The sequence below is a fragment of the Pinus tabuliformis genome, chromosome 6 (genome assembly GCF_031772625.1).
Source record: "Pinus tabuliformis cultivar Carrire ecotype Pingquan chromosome 6, CPIR1, whole genome shotgun sequence".
NCBI classification, from domain to species: Eukaryota; Viridiplantae; Streptophyta; class Pinopsida; order Pinales; family Pinaceae; genus Pinus; species Pinus tabuliformis.
Genome location: NC_142292.1, coordinates 1,449,101,609 through 1,449,108,401, shown reverse-complemented (window position 1 = coordinate 1,449,108,401; position 6,793 = coordinate 1,449,101,609). Strand labels below are relative to the sequence as shown.

Sequence of the window (6,793 nt, the reverse complement as noted above, 5' to 3'; positions counted from 1 at the left end):
AATGGGAGTCAAAAGTTTGGATTTAAGATGCTACCTTAGCTTTGATAAGCGTTCCATCTCCCAATTTTACTATAGTTAAAGAAGAATCTATAGACTGTTGAATGGAAACGACTTTAGATTTAGACAATGCGAATCTTTATGCAGAAATCAATCGAGAACCCAATTAATGAAATGGTGATACCTTTATGTGTTTGACAGACAACATACCCACAAGAATACCTAGGCAGGCTTGATAGCCACAGTTATCAACTATGTAAACCGATTTCAGAGTTAAAATAAATCCTCAGACATAGCTAGAATTTTCAGAGAAAGTTTTAACAAGCCATAATATATTACAAGCAACAATCATCACAACTAGAATTTCCCCCAATAGTACACAACGAAAGGCACTTGAGCATTCTTGAAATATTTGAAGAGTACAAAAAGTTCTTGTGCAAAATGTGCAAGAGTATATAACGGAAAAAACTGTCTTAGCATATAAAAATAGCTCTGTAATGGAGTTGAACTAAGATAGCTTAGCCAACTCCACCGATGAAAGCTTCTTCACAGTACCCAAATCACATATAGAGAGATGCGATAATGCTATTCTAAGCCCAAAATACAAATCAGAATTAAATGTCGGAACTCAAGAGAAAACTCCAATGGTACAAAACTAATTGAATCCGCCAATCCCTAAATATGCAAAAGCATCTTAACAAAGCTATTCAAAAGTATCATCATCGTCATCTGGAAGGGGTTGGGCCACAACTGCTACAAGTTCTACCTCGCACCTGACAACATAAAAGATTGTAAGCCAAATTTTCAATCTTTTAGAAATGGAACAAATTATTTCAATAAAACTTAACAAAAAATAATAAGAAAATAGCATTCTACTTACTACTGCTGGGTTGCAAGGTCTATCTGAACCTCAGGAGGAGCAAGAGCAGGTGACTCCACAAAATGAAGGTTTGGATCCCTATAAAAATAACCCATTATAGAATCAATGCAATTTTTTTAATATAACATTCATATTAGGGAGCATTAGAAACTAGATTAAAGGCTCACCCTGAGAGCTTCCGTGCCAAGTATAGGAATGGCTTCTCAAAGTTGTAGTTACTTTTTGCAAATATCTCATAGTACTGAAGATTCTTCTTTCTATGAAAAGTAACTTGCTTAGCTTTCACTTGCCTATTCTTCACATCAACCTTGTTTCCACAAAGAACAATAGGAATGTTCTCACACACCCTGAAATTCACAAAGATATTTAGCTAATCGGTTCAGGAAAAGAGAAACCTACAAAGATCTTTGTGCCACGTTGGGACATTCTTGTAAGTCAATCGTGCAGTAACATCAAACATGATAACTTCACATTGCCCATGAATACTACAACAAACAAAATCCCAATCAGTAAATAAGAAGGAAACAAATAAATGCTTAGGCAGACCTGAAATTAGACGAGTGAATGGAATCAACTCAAGACCAGCATTACTCAGTAATGGCTTGCAGCCTTTGGGCCGAGCCCCTTTCTTTAAGAGACATAGGTGTATATAATTAGAAAAAATAAAAATAAAACAACGTCTGCTTGCCGCAAACTGTATTGACCCTAATCTAAGGCAGAGATTATTGCAGGTTGTGTTAAGATGTGGTAGAGCATTTCCTCTGTAATATGGAAGGCCAGAAAGCAGAGTGGCACAGCTGGAGACCTGCACTGTGGACATTATCTAAGCCAAATGGAACACCCAAAAAGGAAAACTGGGTTTGGAATAGAATGGAACAGTAGGTTGGTAGGGTTATTATCTTGTCCACGTTTTAACTCTTTCCATCATACAAGTATTAATAACCTGGAACCAATCAGGAATTAGTTCAAAAAAACACTGTAATTGAGGGGCAGGGTTCGGACCCTCTCAACAAGGGAGGTTGTAAGCTTAGGGGATAAGATGCTCTTCATTCAATTACACAAAACATCATATAAACTGTATAGGAATGTATAGCTAAACCAAACAAAGAACGTGACATAGATAAAAGCTGTGCAATACTATGAACTCATAAAACAAAAATGAGTACAAATTCCTGTACAGAAAGGCCACGGTGTGGTAACCTTTAAACAAGCACAAACGAGGAAAAAATAATCTGTTGTTAAAGCCAGTATACCCTCATAATAAATTATAGTCCAGTAAACAAGGCACCTAATATGCTGTGAGCAAAATAAGTACAGGTGTGCATTAAAATATATATACAGTTACAATTGTCCGAGCAGAGGAATTGCAGTCGGACATCGAAATTCAAGAGTCTAAAATTACATTTGTCATGTCCATGGTAATTGGAGCCTGGAGGGAACGAATAATGCTCCCCACCCTGGTTCAACCAAAAATAAAGGTGACCTAGAGGGTTACCCTCCTCTAAACACAAGAAAAGCTCTGAAGCAAAATAGACATAGCCACGGCCGGTAGGATTCCCCATACCTGGAACTCGGAATAGAATACGGGTGGGGTTTTCCTTAGTCTTTAGGCCATGTGAGGAATGGGTGCCTAATTTGTACAAGTAGCAACTCGAATAGCACATGTTAGACAACAATAGAAGTAATGCAAACCGTAGTAAAACAAAAACTCAAGGAATTTATCCTCGTGCTTGCCAAGACACTTACCACTAAAGAAAACTCCAGCCAATGAATGAACAACACTCGTTCCAGTGATGTAGGAGGACCCCATTACTGAATAACCCTATAGACACATGATGCATGAGCATAATCGAGACGTTTATTAGTAAATCAAAAAGAACCAATAGCCAAAAGGTTACAGAAGGAACAAGACATTGTGCGGTTATCTACCTGAAGGGTTTGGAAATGAATCCTCCGGCATTTGAACAGGGTCTGCGAGCTAGGCTCTCCGAGATGGAATGCATGGACTGAACTAGAGCAAAGCCACAGAGAAAGTTCCCAAAAAAATGATCCCATCACCCAAGGAAAGCGTTAGTTTAGGCGGCAGCCCGCAGAGACGATCTACCACCGTTGGATTATGAAGTGTGCCCTCCACCATTGATGCAAGGCGAAAAGACTGGATAGCATACCAGCCTCATACAGTACGAAGTAGAGCAGGAGATAATTCTCACAGTAATGGATAAGGGGTGCCACATGATGGCTAAAGGGAAAACATAAAGTTACCCCCGGAACCATTGCCGCATGGTTAACATGCGTCCAAACCATATTACAGATATTTTTATTAACGTTAAAAAGCAGTACACCAATCCCTTAAACCATAACCATATGACAGTTAACGTGCATAAAGTGACATAAGGTAAATGAATCATATGAATTTGTATATATAATTCCAAAGGGTAATCCCGGGTATGTAAAACGTGATGACCATATATATATATATATATATATATATATATATATATATATATATATATATATATATATATATATATATATATATATATATATATATATATAGATATATATATATATATATAATTTATTCTTGAGAAATGGGGTTATGATAGTACATCATGAGATTGTGGTCTGAACCAGATGTCTGGCGAGGCCAGGGGCTCGTTTGCCTCGTAACCGCTTTAGAGGCCAGAAAAAATCTAAACACCTTGACTATAGGTTTTCCAAAAGCCAATGCGGATAAGGAAATGTCAAAATTAAATGCTTTATCCTACTTCTATATGATATTTTCCTGGGGAGCTTACGCTTTCATAATAAATTTTATTGCAATACATGTTTTGCTATGTATCATCACTCATTGTTTAGGTTGTGGCATTAAGGAATTACATAATTCGTATTGTGCTGACTAAGATTTTCTATGTGGAAATAATCCTTATACCCTCTCTTGGAGTGTTGTGCTTATTACATTGGCGAAAACATTGGTTGCATTAGTGGCAGATATTCCCTTATGAAGGCAAACCTAGTTAATCCTCCCCCATATGCTTAAAGCAATCAATGGTGAACATTGCTGCATCCTCAAGATCGACGAAACCTCAGAAGCATCATATGCATGATGTTTATGCTAAGACGAGCCCCAAAATGCGATTTAGTCAAAGTCCAGAGTACTTCCAAAAGTTGAATCAAAACCGCCATGAGCATCAAAAATATACTCAACAAAACCACTTATATGAATTCGCTAAGAAAAAGTAAATAAGAGAGACAAAACTAGTGATAAAAAAAATTTGTTGTTTTATAAACCCCGCCAATTTTCTAAATGCCAAATTATTTATCTGCCATATTGGTGAATTCTCCACGTAGAACGATACAAGTAATAAACATCACAACGCTGATGTCATTAAGAGATATATGATAATAAGGCAAAGAGAAAAGAAGTGTTAGGCACACGGGAGAATGTGAAAGACTAGAGACGAAGAGGCTGCTTTAAGGCAAGATGAATTTTTAAAGACCAAAAACTTAACAGGTTGCATGTGTTAACCTTAATGCATTAAGGTTATTAAAATTAATGCTTATATTTAACAGGAGTGATAATATACATATACATTAATATTAAAAAAATATAATGGGCACCATGTAATTCATATAACTCGTTAACATAAAGTATATAATGGGTTGAGGTTATAATTAATATTTATGGATCAATATATTTTTTTATTAGAAAAAATAGGATTTATAGGATGTGGTATTATGAAAATATATTTAAATTAAATTTTAAAATTATAAGTAAAGGTTTATATATATATATATATATATATATATATATATATATATATATATATATACATATATATATATATATATAATGAGTGTTATTTTATATTATATAAAACATGTATTAAGTATAGTATAAAAATGACTCACCAAGTTTTAAGGAATGAGAAGGAATTTATATAATGTGGATTTAGTCATTTAATAAATTAGATAATAGAGCTTAAATTTGTTTAATTATTATTAAAGTATTATGTCGAAATGAGTAATAAAAATTGATTTTTTTAGTTAATATTAAAATATTATGTTGAAATTGATAAGTCATTATTTTACTTTATTATTTATTGGAAGTGTGAATATTTATATTATTATTATTTTTAATATATTGTGTGTGTGGTATTTTGAGTTAATAAGAAATTTAAGTGTAAATTGATTATCGATAAAGAATTTATTGTCAAACATATTAGGCATACCAAATCATTCATGGATGGTAATGGTAGTAGTGGTTCCAAGCATTTCAAACTATAAACTAAAGATTTAACGAGTGAAAATTAAGGTGGAAGAATCCCTAGTCTAACTTGAAGATGGATGAATCTATGATAAAATATATCAAGTGGGAACTTGATGAGATAAGCCAAGATTCAAAATGAAAATCATGCAAGGGATGGATAAATCACTAGGGGACAACAAGCACATCATTTCAATTGTGGGGACTTGAACCCAAGCTGCTCTAGTAAGAGCCAAGTATCTTGACCTACTGGGCTACAATGGAAGCATAAAATGGATTAAGCCTTCATGCAGGTGGATTAAGCATAACCTAAGACTTAAATAAGGATGATCTCATGTATGTGTTCCATTTGGATAAGCACAATATGTATAGTGATCATGGAATTTTAACATGATATTGATGATTTAAATGATTGTACAAACGATAATATCTTAACATTGAATTTGACTCGAATGTCCTTGGGGAAGGAAGAATATTCGACAAGAGGTTAAGGCTCAAGATGATGAGACTCATTTGAAATTTAATGATGTACTTAGATGAGTATACCTATGATGTAATGGTTAACTTCCTAATAGAAAGAACAAGAAATGTATATTGAAAAACTAATTGGTAGCTTGATGAAAACATGACACTAATAGTACTCATGGGATAACATAATCCTGTTCAGGGTTGGACCACATCCTCACATAGATGCTTGAGGGATGTTGAACTATTTATACAAGTAAATGAAATTAATTCATGATAAGAATGCTTATAGTGTATTGTTGTTCTATATTTGATAAGCATTGAGATGATTCTCATATTAATGATGTTTCGTGATATGATGGTATGTGGTAAATGTATATAGTTCTAATGAGAGGTTAACGATGTATATGTGGTGCTTATTTATCTATTTGTTATGATAATGATGTTGAATTCTCATGATGGATATGATATGCACAGGGATCATGATGTAAATTGACATGTGGTTCATTTATTATGAGATGTCATGATATATCCTTGATGCTAATATGTTGATGTTATAACTTACGAGAGTATTTTATGATGTGAAACATGGGGTAATTGCATGCAAATTTTATGACATTCAAGAGTATGCAGATCTTTCCTATTCAAAATGTTGTGATAACAATTAGTTTATGTTATTATGATGAAATGAAAGTGTTGGCATCTGGACTATTTCTCTAATACTATGATTATAACTAATGCATTGATTGCATGTTGAGATGTGGTGATTGACAGGAAATCCACGAATGGGATGAGAGGGCCGATTTATTTGATGATCTCATGGGCGCCCATACCTGCGAGGGAGAATATGTAACACCATATGAACCAGGGACAACCGAAATCAACACTACATATGCTAGTGGTTCTTTTGTATTGTATAGCTCTTGAGGGGCTATGGGACCATCTTGAGAGGGGTAGCTGATGGTTCCCTATGCTAGGTCAAGTGCTTGCAATGGATTAAAGATCAACTTCTGCTGCAAAGTCTCACGAGGAATATGATTATGCAATAATTGCACCTGAAGAATTGGAAGTCAAAGTCTAGGACTCATTATAAAGAAGCGGTTCAAACAATAACCACTAAGTTTTGAATGGGATCTAAAATTTGACTTTCTCAAAATTGAATGAAGTTGGAACCACTCTGAAAC

The 6,793-nt window shown here is 34.4% G+C and overlaps 1 pseudogene; it reads right to left on the bottom strand.

The window, feature by feature from the left end:
- Positions 1-700: 700 nt before the first annotated feature.
- Positions 701-3,151, bottom strand: LOC149264071 (GTP-binding nuclear protein Ran1B-like; annotated as a pseudogene).
- Positions 3,152-6,793: the final 3,642 nt, after the last annotated feature.